Consider the following 18,280-nt stretch of genomic DNA (forward strand, 5'->3'; position numbering starts at 1 on the left):
AAAGCTGGCATATCATATGCCCAAACATCTGCAATACACTCGAGCTAAGGGGATTTTTCTTGGCAAAAAAAACACCTGACACCGCCACGACCGTTTTAACGGTTTTCGGCCTTTTTTTACGCGCAACATTTAAAAAATTACATTGAAAATGCGATATGCGGGCTCCTTGTGTGGAAAATGTCACTTACCCTTCAAATTTAATGGCCATCTTTGCCCGTCAAAAAGCAACCCTAGTTGAGAGACACAAGTGGAACCACTAGACCAATTTATGGAGGACATTTTGTAATCAGTCTTACAAATGTTTGGTAAGTAACAAAGAACAAAGCTATTCAGATATTGCCGCCATTCATGAGAAGGTTTAGACATTTTTCCTGTCATCAAAATTTAATTTTGATACTTAAATAATCTTCTTTTATTATTGATTGAGTCACACAAAGGTTGACGGTGCACTCAAAATGCTATTTTTATGAATAAAAGATGATTTTCTCCCTCTAAGTTAGAGAGTAAAAATGTACAAAAACTCCATTAACATTAAAATATCATTATTGATACACATAATGGTCATCGTGTAATCAAAATGCTATTTTGATGCTTAAAATTTGACTTTCTCTCTCTTAAAACATGATTTTCTCTCTCTAGGCTAGAGAGAGAGAGTGTGTGCTCGTAAATGCTATAAATGGTGCAAGAAAATAGCAAAAATGGTAATGATGGGTCCTTGGGATGCCAAAACCAAACATCCACAAGCCGCCTGGAAGAATTCTAGTGAACCCAACATGATTTACAGGGCTCAAAATGGACTAGAAATGTCTCGAAACGGTCAATTATGGCTTTCAAATGGGCAGGGAACATGGGCAGATGGGTTGGGGGAGGTGGATTATGGTCAAAGGAGAGCTTAAGGGTTAAAAGGAAGGATCCTAGACCACCCCACATGGAGGCGTCCCATCATCCATGCATCATGCATGGACTTTTGGCCTAGAAAAGCTCTTCCTCACTTTTCCTGCCAAAAATAGCCTACCAGGTGCATGAAGTAGACTCGTGTGCATGTAGGAGGCATATTTAAATCAATTGCTTAAGTATTTACATAGTTACACTATGTAGCCCCCTATGGCACATAGTCTAAATTCACTCCAAGAAACATAAGGTATTATGCTACTTCTCTTCCTCGCTCCTTTCCCTCTCCCCGAAGGCTTGCGTAGCCATGAAGGCCTTGGGAGTGGGAGAAAGGTAGAGTAGTATATTGCATATTTCTTCTTGTTCTTGAAATTCTCAGCTTTCATGGACAAGTAGCTCAAAGAACGGCAAGAAACCATGACACACTTTGCATAGAAGAGAATTCTTCTCATATTGTATCAATTTTCCATTTGGAAAGCCTAATATAATTCCTGTCGAGGGGGAGCCAACCCAATGATATTTGACCCTCTATGCGGTGTCGTGTTTCTCTTTTCATTTTGTTCAATTGTGCTAAGTTCTATGAAAATGTCTAGCAAGTGTTATGCGTGAAAACCACAATTGTTATCTCACATAATTACTCCATCACACATAAATTTCATGACATTGGTATCAGAGCACAAGGTCTTCCTTCTTTCTGAAGAGGGAATGGTTCAAGGATAGATCATGAAACCAAAACAGTGCTTATATTCTTTTGAGCATTTACATTTAGCAACAACATTTGCAAAATTAGCGCTAACATAGTCAGACAAGTCTGAGTTAACCTGCCTAACTCATTGCCTTATCTTTCCAATATGGGTTTCCTTTCTAAGATAGCACTATTTACGATGCATGAATCATGTAGATGGTTCATGTGTGGAGATAATCTTTGCTTAGATACCATAACTCCATTATGCAGAATTGTCTACCCTTGTGTGCATATACAGACACGCACACACAGATTTCCTTGTTCATTCGCTATTGAATCACACACACACACACACACACACACACAATTCTACTACAAGGATTATATGTGGTGAGATCCTACATTAATAGTGTACAAGACTTTCACATGATTACATTCTAATCAAGGTTTACTCATATTAAGTAAGGAATACACACACTAAGATTTTCGCTAATCTTTGCTATGAGAGCACACACACACATAATTATAATACAAGATTTATGTGTGGAGCTTCTAGAGGCAGTTGTGCACACATATCGCGTGCGATTAGATAACTTTTAATTGCCTTTGAATTAGACAGTTAATTATGGTGATTAAGGAGTACACACACACATTAATTAACCAATTTCAATGCAAGATGACACATGATGAGGGCCGGATTTCATGAGGCTAACCCCCCCTCAAAAGGAATTTGTATTCTTGAATCACGATGAGCGTGATGAAATACTTACATAGACTTAGCTCTTGATGAGCACGCTTACACTATTGGATTAGGGAGGCTTAGAACTCCGTAATTTGGCTTCCAATTTTCCTCAACTGCACCTGCAAGTTACGTATCCCTCTTCTCAAGGCTCTCACAAGCTATCAACATGGAGCTCTTGCAGAGAGAAGGGACAAGAAGCCGCTCTAGATGACTTAATTATAATGATTATGCTTAATTATGTAGATTAAAGACTAAGTACTTAGGTAGCTTGGTAGGAGAACTACCATAATTATGAGGAATTGAGAGAAACTATGACTTTGAGGCTGTAGAGGAGCTAAATTGTGGCCTTTTTTTTATAATCTATAGTAGAATTGGGTAGTTATGTCCAAATTGGCGAGTTACTATGCATTTAAGGTCCTCTAGCATACACCATCAATTGGGTATTATGTTTTACCCATAAAAGTGAAATTTTATAAATGTGAGTTTTCTAAAAATCGTAAAAAGCCACTTAAATGGCTTAGAAATTTAGCAGCATACTCAATTTAGAGAGCCAAAAGGACTTGTCAGCTTTGATTCTCTCATTCTTCAAGTGCATTTATGGATCACATATATATAGATATCTTCCTTAAAAAATTATCGACATGATAAAAAAGTATTTGAGTGGTTTCCAATAAGAAATACAACAAATGAAAGCTATTTGTCCAGTTTAGCCAAACTATGACTTTCTAAAAATAGCTTTTGCCACTTCTACTTGCCATCTCTAATTTTTTTCAACTCCTACTATGTGTTAAGAAGAGTTCCCTAAAAGGATTTCTCTCAAAACCCAATATAATGAAAGTATTGAATATTTTTGAAAACCCTCAAATAGCAACAAAAGTGGCTTTTTCATTACAAGACTAGTGTTAATTAACCAATTTCAATGCAAGATGACACATGATGAGGGCCGGAATTTATGAGGTTGACACCCCCTCGAAAGGCATTTGTATTCTTGAATCACGATGAGCGTGATGAAATACTTACATAGACTTAGCTCTTGATGAGCAGGCTTACACTGTTGGATTAGGGAGGCTTAGAACTCCGTAATCTGGCTTCCAATTTTCCTCAACTGCACCTGCAAGTTATGTATCCCTCTTCTCAAGGCTCTCACAAGCTATCAACAAGGAGCTCCTATAGAGAGAAGGAATAAGAGGTCTCTTGAGAGGACTTAATCATAAGGATTATGCTTAATTATGTAGATTAGAGACTAAGTACTTAGGTAGCTTGGTAGGAGAACTACCTTAATTATGAGGAATTAAGAGAAACTGTGACTTTGAGGGTGTAGAGGAGATAAATAGCTCTTATTAGCACCCACTTGCATGCAAAAATGAGCTTAGGTAGCTTGGTAGGAGAACTACCATAATTTATGAGGAATTAAGAGAAATTGTGACTTTGAGGGTGTAGAGGAGATAAATAGCTCTCATTAGCACCCATTTGCATACAAAAATGAGCTTGCATGTGCCCTACATGCCTCCTACATGCACATGAGTTTGCATGTGCATGTGCACTATCTAAAAATAGCAGAAGAGAGAGGAAAGTGGGCTTGCATGGGTTGCATGTGCATGGATAAGGAGGCGCCTCATATTGGAGAAGTGGTTGACCCTTCCCCTCACCCTTGGGCCCCCTTTTGACCATAGTCCACCTCCCACAATCCATGTGCCCATGGTTTTAACCCCCGTTCTCACTCCGTAAGCCGTATTTTGTGTATTTTGACTTATGTAAATCATGGTGAAGTCTTGGTAAGATTTTTGAGACACTTTTGCAATTTTCATTGTCCTCTGGGCCCCTCACATAGCCCTAATGCACTTCCTTGTTGCCTTTTATACTTGCTTTTGTGGGTTTTCTCTCACTAGAATGGCCAATTCTAGAGAGATAAAGTCATGATAAAGCCAATAATTCATCAAAATTAAATTTTGATGATAGATCATGAAAGTTAAGCCCAATTTTAAGCTAGAATAAGGGAGACTAGGAGGTATTAATCCTTCCTTGTTAGCGAGAGACTAGAGGGAGCCCTTGTCTTTTCAATGCGACTCTCTTGAAGTTGCCTTTGGTTTTGGGTGAGCCTGTGAAAAGTCTCCAAAGACTCAAAGTTTTGAGAGGGCAGTATTACACCCCAATTCTCTATTCTTGTTTATGAGTGAAACTGTACCACGAGTGTGGGTATCCAAGATCGCTTCTAATTGTTTAAGGAGAGGCCCGATGGCTTTTGATAACCCAAGTAGCGAAGAAAGGAATTGGCAAAATGTTAATTTGCATGATGATGATGTTGTGTCTAATGAAAGAATTAAAGCTATTCGTTGTTATGCATGCAGGCTACAAGAAGCGCAAAATAATCCAAATTTGTGAGTAGTCGTGCAAGCACAACTACATACTCTTGAGTTGATTCCCCCGCTCCCTCAAGAAGGAGTTCGCTCCTTGGAATGGATGGATTCACTTATGAAGGAAGGCACTAAGGAAAGAACTAAATATCCCCCTCACAAGAGGTTTGAAGATTTAAGTGATGCCAAGACTAGCTAAGGAGAGGATAGCGACTCCTCTCATCGTGAGCACTCTGACGAAGATGTGCGCCCACGTTGATGTGATGAGAGAGACACTCTCCTATCAAGTCCAACAAGTAGCAGCAAAGAACTAATCCTAGCCCAAGCTCTTCTCCCCTTGAGTAAGGGAGAAGTGATAGAAGTTATAGGGGGTGGAGGAAGAGGAAATCATCCACTGCTCCTTCTTCATCTCCTAATTCATCCTCAGATGCTTCTATGGGAAGCCCTTTCCCTAGATGTTACAAGAGGAGGGGACATCGACGATCCTTTCCCGCTTGAGGAACAGCAAATTGCCTCAAAAAATTCAAAGAAGGAGGCAATAACATCACTTTCCTATCTTATGATGGAACGTACGGCCATACAGAGTAGATCTTGAATTTTATCCAGCAATTCGATGTGGCCTTTGGAGGAGGTGAACCATTCACGAAATGCCATGTTGCCATGAATTTCAAAAATCTGCATGGCAATGGTGGGCAAGTCCATGCACACAAGGATTTGCTCCAAGGACATGGAAGGAGTGTAGAATTGCAATCATGAAGCAATTCCTCAATGACGATGTGCAAGAAGATGTACTTACAACATGAAACAGTTTTAAGCTTGAGCCCGGTGAAACTATCCAAGAGTATGTAGACAAGTTTTGGGATTTACATCTCAAAGCCACTGTCTTCATAAGGATTGGTTTTGCCGAGCAAATGCAACGATATTGCGCAAGACTACCAGACGACATGAAGTCTTATGTCAACACCCAACGACCAAGGACAATTTTTGAGGTGATTCATCACTTGATTGTTGCCTCTAAAACTTTTCTTACTTCTAAATCAATAAATAAGGCCTTTGTCAAGGGAAAAAAGCCACATCAAGGGGAGAAATCTTCTTCCAACAATAACAACAAACCCAACGGGGGGCACGAGAAGAAGGAGAAAGGGGTCTACAAAGGGAATAAATTGTCTCTTACCTGAAGAGATGGAGCGTTAGAGAAAGGAAAACCGATGCTACAAGTGTGGGGAACAAGGCCATCCCTATAGGACTTGCCCTATGAGGAATGCCAAGAAGGATAACAACCCCCAAGCATCTATGGTATGTTTGGAAGATCCAATCAAAGAGGAGTTTCGCCTATGCTGTGCATGGGGAAAGGTATGAGACCAAGATGGACTTATGTTATTTGACCCCGGCTCTACGCATAATTTCATTTCCACAGAATTAGCATCAAAGCTAGACATCCATGCTCATGAAATGGGAGTTTCTCTCAATGCCGAGGGAGCTTTCATAGGTCTTAAGGTCCCTATCACTCCCTTAATTGGGAAGCTTAGAATTCGCATTCAAGGTTATATTGATTATGAAGATTTTTATATTTCCCCACTCCAGCACTAATATGTTTTGTTAGGGATGCCATGGTTTAGTCGTATGGGAGCCACCATCAAATTCCCAGATAGAGTTATTTCATTCTAGCATAAGAGTAGAGAAATTAGCCTTCAATCCCTATTGTATCCCTCGATGCTTTTCAAAAATCAGTAAAGTCATCAATTTTTACATATATGATTTTTGTCAAAGATGATGATGATAATTCTCTAGTATCTAATTCGAATAACTCTTTAAAAGAAGAATTTTTTTAAAATGTATTTCTTAATGAGTTTTTGGATTGTTTCTCCAACTCTATTCCAGGGGAATTGCCTCTCTCACGAGGGGATGACGATCACAAAATTGATCTAATTCCAGGGTGTTCTCCTCCGAATAGGCCACCCTATCGTGTTTCTCTTACAAGAGGAAATTATGACTCAAGTGAATGAGTTATTAGAAAAGGTTATGGTAAGACACCCTTTTGTTCACCTGTGCTACTAGTGCAAAAGAAATATGGTTCATACCGTATGTGTGTGGACTATCGCGCACTCAATAAGGACACTATAAAGAATAGGTTTTTGGTTCCTAGGATTGAAGATTTGTTAGATTTGTTTGATAATCTCCAAGGGTCCCTCTATTTTAGTAGTATTGCCCTAAAAAGTGGTTATCATCAAATTCGTGTCATTTTGAAAGATGTCCATAAGACCACCTTTCGTACCACATTTGGTTTATGTGAATTTCTTGTGATGCCTTTTGGTCTCACAATTCGCTCATCCGAGGTCAGATTTGAGCACTTAGATAGTGTATATGGGGGTTTTTGGCCGCTCCGGACGCAATGGTATTGTCCTTTTTGTCCAGAAATGACTTCTTCTCATGCTGTTAGCAGGTCCTTGAATTTTGTTTTTGGTGTGTGTGCACTCCGCCTCTCCGCTATGGCTCTTCTAGTGTAAAGAAGCCTTTGTACGTGATCTATTAAGCCCATTGGGTTTTTTCAATGACATAGTCATCCACTCCAAATCTTTGGAAGAACATAAAGAGCACCTTCAAGCTATCTTCAATGAGCTTAAGGAAAACAAGCTTTATGTTAATGGTAAGAAGAGTTAATTCTTCTTACAAGAGATAAGGTACCTCGGCCATATTATCTCAAAAGAGGGAATCTGCATGGATCCCGACAAGGTGAAGGTAATTGAAGAATGGATCCAGCCTAAAACCTACATGAACTACGAAGTTTCATTGGTATGTGTTCTTACTATAGAAGGTTTATACAGAAGTTCTCTCTTATAGCAGGACCACTCCATAACTTGACTAAGAAAAAGGTCAAATTTCAATGGACTACCAAAGAAAATGAAGCCTTTTTTAGGTTAAAGGAGAAGCTCATGACACAACCTGTCTTGGCGCTTCTAGATCTCTCAAAGCCATTTGAGGCTCACTGTGATGCTTGTGGTGATTGCCTAGGAGCTACTCTTATCCAAGAAGGACATGCTTTACAATATGAAAGCCGTCGCTTGCAACCACAAGAACAAATGCTAGGAATCTATGAGAAGGAGCTACTTGCTGTAATGCATGCTTTAGATTCTTGGAAGCATTATTTTCTTGGAACGCCTTTTATCCTACGAACGGATCATCAAAGTCTCAAATATTTCATGACGCAAACCAAGTTGACAGATAAACAAATGAGGTGGGCTAACTTTTTATCGCAATTTCATTTTCATATAGCTCACGGATACGGTAAGCACAATTTATTAGTTGATGCACTCTCATGAAGACCACAAGTGAATGCAATGTCAATAGCACACCATAATGACCTCACATCTATGATAGATATGTATGCTAGTGACCCCGATTTTGTTAATGTAATGTCTGCTTTAAGTATGGGGCAGGACCAAGATCCATATTCTCTAAAAGATGGATTTCTTCTCTATGACTCTAAGCTATGTGTCACTCATGGTTTACGAGATAAGGTAATGCAAGAATTTCATGCTCCCCCTTATGCAGGACATCGAGGCATTCAAGCTACTACCCAAGCTATAGAGACATACTTCTATTGGCTGTCTATGAAACATATACTAAGGAATATGTTTCTACATGTATGACGTGCCAAAAGGTGAAGTGGTAAGGAACCAGGGTTGCTTCAACCATTGCCTATACCAAAAGCTCCTTGGGAAAATATCTCCATGGATTTCATATTTGGATTACCCAATTCTATTCATGGAAATACTGGTACATGGACTATAGTTGATAGGTTAAGTAAACAAGCTCACTTTATACCTCTCAAGAAGACTATTAAAGCTCCACATATGGCAAACCTTTTCATCTCTAATATATTTAAGCACCATGGCTTGCCAAAGTCAATAGTCTCAAATAGAGACCCTCGTATGACGAGTCTCTTCTGGCAAGGGCTATTTGAGAATTTGGGCACGCATCTCGATTTCTCTTCTGCCTATCATCCACAAACGGATGGGCAAAGTGAAATTGTTAATTCCACAGTGCTTGATCTACTAAGAACTATGTAAATGACGTAGATCACTGCAACCAATGGAAAAAGTACTTAACCCTTGTCGAGTATGCATACAATAACATGGTGCATGGCTCCACAAGGAAATCTCCATTTAAAATTGTCAAGGTTTGCCCAAAAATTCCTCCTATTTTGAGGACACATGAAAATATATTCGCTATTGATGAATATGTGCGTGATCTTCGGGAATCCTTCCAGAAGATAAAAGACGCTATACGCATATTGTAGCAAAAGCATAAGGAAACTGTTGACAAGCATAGAAAGCCCCTTAAATTCAAGGATGATGATTAAGTTTTACTAAAATTTCCAAAAGCTCGCCTAAGACAATGCACATGTAAGGATTGGCAAGGGATACCTAAGCATTGGTAAATACATAATGCCTTCCACGTAAGCCTATTGAAGCCTTTTAAGGGTTCTCCTCCTATGAAGCCAATTATCAAAGACCCTCCAGAATTTGACGAGCTCGAGGAAATACTCCAACCTGACATTATTCTCTGCCATGAAGATAATATTCTATAATCTGGTAAGGTACTCCATAAATATTTAGTTAAGTTTAAAAATGATTCTTTTGATGATGCTAAATGGATGATAAAGACGTAATTAAAAGATTCTATGCCCGTTGTATACAAGCATATAACGACTTTAACCCCTTGTGATTCTCATGACTTTTACGATGTAAATATAAGGTTATGTAAAGGTGTTAGCAAACTGCCGCGACGAACGTCTATAGCATAGCTCACACACACTAACATACTATATCAATGCAAGGAAAGTGACCCGATTAGTGCATGGAGGCTATATGAGTGTGTCAAGCTCATGGCATTTACGTGTATTAACAAAATTGATTAAGCTAATTGCACACACACACACACACACACACACACAACTCTTGCAAGTTAGACAAATCCTTCTATTGATTCAATTAGTGTGCACACAAGGACAAAAGAGGGAGTTTAAACGATTAGTGGGTTGTTAACGAAGATACGAGCCCAAGCACAGAAAGGAACAAAGCGGAGGGTGCCACACTAGAGCAGAAGTGGGCAATTGGAAATATATTTTTACTCATGTATTTTTAATATTTTTCAAGATCGGTTTTTCATTTTTTGTCGGCATGTTGTAATAATTTCAATATTAAACCAAACATTGCCAATTGTAAATCCGGCATGTTTGAGTTATTTTTATTTGTTTGAGCACTCCGAGAGGCCCAGATGGTGTCCAAATTAGCCCCAGTCATAGTATAAGTGTCCGAACACGTTTCTGGGTGAGTATAAAGCCCAAAATTGTAAAAATTCCACTTCATAATTTGAGTGCTAAGTCAAAGAATGAGAATAGTCTCTGTGTGTCTATGTTTTCTCTGCGTAACATCTCTTTGGGTTCCCTGTGTGTGTAAGAGAGGACGAGGAAGAGTGTGAGTTGAGAGAGCAAGAGTACGTGAGCGACCTCTACACGAAGGCTAGTCTCTACGCGGACTACAACACTCAAGCTATCCAGCGACCGGCATAGGTGAGAGGTGAGTGACACACTTCTTCATCTTCCTTCTTCTTTGAGAGCGACCCTCTCGTCGTCGTGTGTGTCTGGGTGTGTGTGTTGCCGCATATATGCTTTGGTCTATGCATAAGTTCCCTACGACACCCTCCTTCTTCACCTTATCCTCCTGCATAAAGAGGAGAAGGTGAGGAAGAAGAAAGTTAAACCTCTCCTGGATCCGCTCCTCTTGCGTAAGGGGAGTGGGTTGGGAGAAAGCTTAACATTTGGTGCCATTGCTGGGGAATTCGTCCATCAACACCCTCCTTCTTCACCTTATCCTCCTGCATAAAGAGGAGAAGGTGAGGAAGAAGGAAGTTAAACCTCTCCCGGATCCGCTCTTCCTAATGTTCGGAGGGGCTGATTTGTAGAGCTTGTACATCTCCTCTTTCTGCAAATAGATCTTTCGCCAAGATGGTTGATGCTTTAGCATATTTTGCCAATCATTGGTCTGAAATAAGGGCATATTTTGTGAGCCATTTGCTTAACATTTTCTCCCAACTCACTCCCCTTACGCAGGAAGAGCGGATTTAAGAGAGGTTTAACTTTCTTCTTTCTCACCTTCTCCTCTTTATGTAGGAGGATAAGGTGAAGAAGGAGGGTGTCATAGGGAACTTATGCATAGTTTGAAGCATGTATGCGGCAACACACACACCCACAAACACACACAATGATGAGAGGGTCTCTCTCGAAGAAGAAGGAAGATGAAGAAGTGTGTCACTCACCTCTCACCTATGCCGATCGCTGGATAGCTTGAGTGTTGTAGTCCGCGTAGACTAGCCTTTGCGTAGAGGTCGCTCTCGTACTCTTGCTCTCTCAACTCACACTCTTCCTCTTCCTCTCTCCTCACACACATAGGGAACCCAAAGAGATGTTACGCAGAGAAAACACAGACACATAGAGATTGTTCTCGTTTTTTGACTTAGCACTCAAATTATGAAGTGAAATTTTTACAATTTTGGGCTTTATATTCACCCAGAAACGTGTCCGAATACTCATACTATGACTTGGGGCTAATTTGGACACGTTCTGGGGCTCTCGGAGAACTCAAACAAATAAAAATAAGACTCAAACATGCCGGATTTACAATTGGCAATGTTCAGTTTAATATTTGAACTATTACAACATGCTGGCAAAAAAATAAAAAACCGGTCTTGAAAAATATTAAAAATACATGAGTAAAACTATATTCCCAATTGCCCACTTCTGCTCTAGTGTGGCACCCTCCGCTTTGTTTCTTTCTATGCTTGGGCTCGTATCTTCATTAACATCATCCTCGGCATCAGGTGGTGGTCATAGCTCCTCAAAGTGCTGCATGAGCGCGCTTTCGCAGAGTCTTATCCGTAAAGTTGGATTCATAGCGAGCTATAGGATAAGGTGTAGCACCAGAATCAATGAAAGCATTATACCAAACTTTAGTATAGTTTGTTTCAATTTCGATTGGAGTGCGCATGGGCGGTGGGCAATCCAAAGTAGTTGATGTACAAGTGAATACATTATATGTCCACACATTGGCCTGATGCTTAGCTTTGTTTTTGGCTTCCCGCTCTTTCCCTTCCTTTATGGCATCTTGCATGCGTTTAAGCTCTTTTTCTTTTGCAGCTTGTTTATCGCGAGCCACTTGAATGGTCTCAATGGTTAGGGGATCATAATATCGTTTAAATTTGCTCCCATTGAAAAAACCTACTGTCTCAATTCCATCCAAGGTTTCTACACGAATTATCCCCTGGGGAGTTATCTCACTCACTCTAAATGGGCCCATGTCGGTGTATTTCAATTTACGTTTTTTATCTTGTACACCAAACAATAGTACCATATCCCCTTCATGGATATTTTTATCTTTTAATTGTTGATCAAACCATTATTTTCTTCTCTAGTTTTCAGTGATCAATCCTTGTAAGGCGAGGTGTCGTTCCTCATCTAAGTTCTCGAGGATTCGTATGCGATCCATGAGTTCATGGCCATCCCATTTTCCTACAATAGTAGTTCTTAAACTAGGGACCAAGAACTCCCAAGGCATAACCGCTTTGAGCCCATAAACAAGCTTAAAGGGTGTGCATCCCATCGCAACTTTGTAAGAAGTGCGATACGCCCGTAAAGCTGCTAAGAGTTTTAGCTCCCAGTCTGTGTGTTTAACTCCCACCGTTTTTATTAGAATGGCTATTAAAATTTTATTTGTGCTTCAGCTTGGCCATTTGCTCGAGGGTAGTAAGGTGTAGATTTCCTATGAGAGATTAGAAATTGATTGGTTAAGCACTCGATGGTTTCATTGAGAAAATGTGTGCCTTGATCACTTACAATTTCGAGGGGGCATCCGAATCGGGTGATTATGTTTTCATACATAAAGTGTGTTGTATCCAAAGCATCAGCCTTGTGAACAGCACGAGCCTTGGACCATTTTGTAACATAATCCGTGCTAGTGATAATGTATCATGCTTGGGATCCACGAGCAGCCGGGCTAATAGGGCCAATAAAATCCAATCTCCATTTTTCAAATGATTTGTTTACTTGGACGGGGTGAAGGGGCATAAAGTCATGTTTCCCTGGTTTAGAGTATCTTTGGCACTCATCATATCCACGTACAAATAATTTACAATCCTTAAACAAAGTGGGCCACCAGTAGCCAGTTAACATAATCTTACGAGCGGTAATATCGGCTGCAAAGTGGCCTCCTACAACTCCTTCATGGGCCTCTTTCATGATATGTAAGGTTTCATCTTCTCTAGGACATCGCCTGAGAATATCATCTTTACCTCATTTATAAAGCTGACCAGTAATGAGTTGATAGTCGGCGCTTTCCTTCAGGAGTTGCCTAGCCTTTGGCTTACCTAAGTCTTGGACATTAGTCAAGCCATGTGCTAGAATTTCTACAATAGGCTCGCTCCACTGAGGTATAGAATCAACAAGAAATAAGGTAGCATCAACCAAGTCATCGTCTACGCCAATAGGAGGTTCTCCATTGGGAATCTGAGACATGTGGTCGGCCATGAGATGCTTCTTTCCAGGGCAAACTACGACAGTGAAGTCAAATTCTAATAAAATTAGCATCCACGGTGTGATTTTGAGAAGGAGCTTTGTGACCAACTGCTCCTCCTACAAGCTAGTCGTCGGGCATCTATACAAACAACTAGCCCAAATAGTTTTGCATTTGTGTGCCAACCCCGTGGACTACCAAGAGATATTAAACGTCAAGCATGTGAGCATAGTAGGTGTTCACTTCTCCCCTAAGAAAATAGCATGGTGAGTTACCTAGCAAGGCTACTACTGGCCTACACTCTATAAGGATGGAGGAGAGTATGTAAACACCTGCAAGGAATGTGCCCAAACACCCCCTGTACCCATTGCCACACTTTACTATTAAACCACATATCCACAATGGGCTCAGTACATCCTACAATATCTGCAGGAGGGTACATTTAACCCAAAACTCTCTCTACAGAAATGAAAATCAATTGAAGCTAAGATTGCCACAAACAAACTCATGGGAGAACGGTTGTACAAGGTTGGAAAGGACCAACCTCTACATATCTGTGTGCTCAAAATGGAATACTTGAAGGTATTAAACCATGCACATAGAGGGATAGCAGGCAGACAATTCTTGGGAGAGAGCACCACAAAAAAAATACTATGGGCAAGCCTGTGGTGGCCCACACTCTTCCATGATTTTAACACTTTTGTGAAACATTGTGATGAGTGTCAAAGAACTAAACCACCTATCACGGTTGATAACATGCCACTTAGACCAATTATGGGGGCCCAAGATTTTGCCAAACGGGGCATAGACTTGTAGGACCCACTAAACCATCAGCAATGCATAGCCATGCCGAATACATCATTGTGGCCACCACAGACTATCTGACCACATGGGTAGAAGCCAAGGCAACAACTAAGAATGATGCCAAAACCACGACACACTTCCTTTACGAATATATCTTTACATGATATGGGCTAGCAATCGAGATCATAAGTGATTAGGGTTGACATTTTATCAACGAGGCCATTGAATTCCTCCTAGAGGAATTCATGGTCATCCATCACAAATTGGAACCCTATCACCCACAGGCTAATGGACAAGCCGAAAGCACTAATAAAACTTGTGCACCTCTCTAACAAAATTGTTGAAGGATCGAGGGTTGACTGGGAGTTTCATTTAGTGCTTTGGCCATATCAAACCGCTTACAAGGTTGCCACTAGTACAGCGCCCTTTGATCTTGTTTATGGAATGGGTGCTATCCTCCCACTAGAATTCTTAGTACTAATGCTCAGGGTTGCCGAGAAACTCGAATGGACTGGACAAGAGTTCTTGGAATGCTTAGACGCTTTGGAAAAGCTGGATGAGGATAGGTTAAAAGCAATAACAAGGATCTATACAAAGAAGAGTCACCACAAACAATGGTACGACACCAAAATCAGGAACAAGCACTTCCAAAAGGTGACCTCGTGCTTCTCTACACCCTCAAGAAACATAAATGCGAATTGAAAATGCAAGGTCTAGAACCTTTTGTAATGCTAGAATTATCCCCCAATGGAGCAGTTCAACTAGAAACATTAGCAAGTGAACAAATGGGGACTTTTATCAATGGTAGTTGCCTACGCAAATATCATAAGCCTCTCACTGAGGACATGCTCACATTAATGCACCAAGCAAAATCAAGGAAAGTAGCCGACAAGCTAATGAAATGATAAGCACAACAAGAGGCTAGAGAACGAGCAACAAAAGCCAAACACTGCCTCTTATACATAAATCACGTAATCATTAAGGCTGATGGGCAAGAAAATGCCTTTTGCATTATGATAGAATTGGGGAACAATCACAAACAGAGATCCTTTCAAGCACGGCTAGACACGGGAGTGACAACCAACATAATTGCGAAATCTACTTGGGAAAATTAGGGAGCCTTGGTTTGACACCAACAAACACCACCATCAAGAACTACAACAATCATCTTACACCGGGTTTAGGAACAATAATGTTAAATCTAATAGTTCAAACCCACCGGTTGGATGTTGAGTTTCATGTAGTAGACACACAGGAGGCCTCTAAAGCTGTAATTTTGGGGAGAACTTGGATGCGAGCAACCAATTACCAGATTGATTGGACCACCAACCAATTTCAATAGCAAGTAAAATCTAACACCAAACAGGGATCATCATCCCCACAAGAAACACAAGCCGCCTCACAACCTAAAGTGGTTGCTCTCATAACATTGTTTGAAATGCCTAAACCAATGGAAACGGCTAGCAAGGCCACAAGAAAAGCCAATTCAAAGATGCCATCACCCACCAACTTATCCTAATGAGCAAGATGATCTTTTGTGATAGCCTTTGACTCTGGTAACACCCACACACTTTGTCCCCACCACCGCCTAAATTCAAGGAGAATGCTAGATCAACCAGATTCCCTATGACTTACGGTGTGTGCTAGGAACCCCACAATTTCAACCACCCACACAAGTCACTACCACCCATATGGGGAGCTTACATCTCGTCACCAAAATTGGCACTCTCACCCAATGGCATCTATTCCACATAACCAAGCCTGATGCACCTCTTGTAGACATAGTCTTAGGTCACCCTTGGTTATTGGATCCCACATGGAAACAACCAAAGCAAGGAACTATGTTAACCTATAGGAAAGAGCCCAACATCCCACCACCCTTACCTCCAAAGACAATGAAGAAGGAGTCTATTTCTCACCCCATAGTTTGGCGGGATGCCCAAGCATCTCATAAGCACAGGTGGATCCCAAAGGCTATGTTACCATGCACAACTAGCATGAACCCTACCACATGGATATTTCTCAAACCCCAATCCACCCATGAGGAAGACGACAAGGGATGTCTTGTCTCCAAAGAACTCTTGGTGGCTCAACACTTTTATAGTGGACAACACCACATATGGTTACCCAAAAAAGTAGCCTTCTATTTTCCCAACACTACCCAAAACCCTCCAAATGCTCACAAGAGCGACCACCAAGTGACGAGATGGCCACCAACACAAATTTAGTGACCAAGGTAGAAGAGCAAAGGTTAATGGACCAAGACAAAACTACTCTTCTCAAAGCAATACAAAGCCTCCCCTCTACGTTGTCAAGCACCATCGCACCATTTGATGCTGCACAGAACCACCTCAAAGGTAGAAGAGCAAATGTTAATGGACCAAGACAAAATTGCTCTTCTCAAAGCAATACAAAGCTTCCCCTCTATGTTGTCAAGCACCATTGCACCATCTGATCTGCATGGAACCACCTCACGACACAAATCATTAGGACCCGTTTGGGGTCTTCTTGGGCCCTTTTATTTGCCATGGGTAATCAAGGTGTTTAAGAAAAGGGCAAATGTGAGAATGCCATGTGGACTGAAACCATGGGTTTGTAAGAGCCCCAACCATAGGGGTCAAACTACAGGCCTAGACTACAAATGTCATTTTCCTTTCAAAATTCTCACTCAAAAAAAGGAAAAGTGTAATATTTTGGAATTTCCCACTCCACTTTTAAAATAAAGAAATCCTAATGGCCTAGTCTGAACTCAAAAATGCCCTAATATCATTGTCGAGCGTTTATGGCACCGACTCTCTTCTCCCACCTTGGATTTAAGATTTAATACTATAACCCCTTGGAATTTTCAAAATTCAATTCTTTTGGCACCCTGTTTTCCCTCCACAACTTAGTGGAGGGAAAATCTCTCTCTCTCTCTCTCTCTCTCTCTCTCTCTCTCTCTCTCTCTCTCTCTCTCTCTCTCTCTCTCTCTCAGCATCCATTTGCTTTGGTATACTTAGATCTATCTCTCTCTTCCGAACAAAGTCCTTATCTGTCATCTAAGCTATGGCAAATTGCATAGGCATCCTCCAGCTCATATCTTAAACAACCAATCTCTAAGAAGCAACCAAAAACCTGCTCTCTATCAGGTTTACACTTCCTCACTCTAAGATTCTCATTTGTGGCTACACTCACATCAATCACATTCCCATGTCTTCTAGAACTCGAAGACCTCCAACCACTATTGAAGCTTTCTGTTGTAGCAACTATCAAGATGAGCAAGGGCATTGGAGTATGGAAAGGTTCAAGCGGTGGGATTGGGTGACAATGCAACCCAGCATGAGGGGTGCTCACAAAGTGTCGCGACGACATCTCGGTGAGCGCAGCCACCATTGGAAAGGGCGTATCGTAGAGCTCAAGCAAACAAGTGATGGAAAGAAGCTAGCCAAGGTTCAACATGTCTACAAAGCCACACAGCTAAAACTTGCAAACAACGAGCATCAACGCTATCCTGCAAATTGTAAGCCTTAGGTGTGTAGTTCAAGCCACACATTGGTGTATTGCACATATTTTTCTCACTCTAAGTGGGGTTTTGCAGATGTCTTTCCTTCCAACTGTGTAGAATGGGAACCTGTGGAGGCCCTTACAGGCACATTTCAAGCCTACCATGTAGAGCTTGGACATATGATCTACTCAGGGTGGTCGGCTGCAGATCTTCTTGCCCGAGACATCCTCTTCTATGGGCACACATATATGGTTCCAATAACAGCAAATGGTTGGGGAAAACTAGAGCCAGCACCGGCACCATCTCTCACCTCCCCCGATTGGCCAATCCTAGACACTACATCGGTGGCCCTTGCCAGTGGTCGCATTGAAAGTGATGTGAAGAACGCTATGAAATGCACATATGGATCTCACAGAGCAACTATTACGTGTTTTATGCCAATTCACCTCTTTGCACACTTGTTTCAAGCAGGTGACGCCCATCACACACCAACAATGTGGATTGCAAAAGGGGAGGAGGCACTCTGTTGTTTTTTATCACCTGCATGGGACTCAAAGGTTATTCATCATAATGGTGACACCATCAAATGCAGTGTAATAAAGGCCAAGATTCTTGTGCGGTACCATATAGCTAAGCAACATTTGTCAATCATGTTTCCCTACAGGCGGTGGAAGCTCACAAGGGGCGAATGGGAAGGTTTGGACTCAGATGAAACGTCTATAGAGCAAGTTGAGCTTCATATATTTATGC

The sequence above is a fragment of the Cibotium barometz genome, chromosome 2 (assembly GCF_041138505.1).
Source record: "Cibotium barometz isolate CiBa-2024 chromosome 2, ASM4113850v1, whole genome shotgun sequence".
Classification (NCBI taxonomy): domain Eukaryota; kingdom Viridiplantae; phylum Streptophyta; class Polypodiopsida; order Cyatheales; family Cibotiaceae; genus Cibotium; species Cibotium barometz.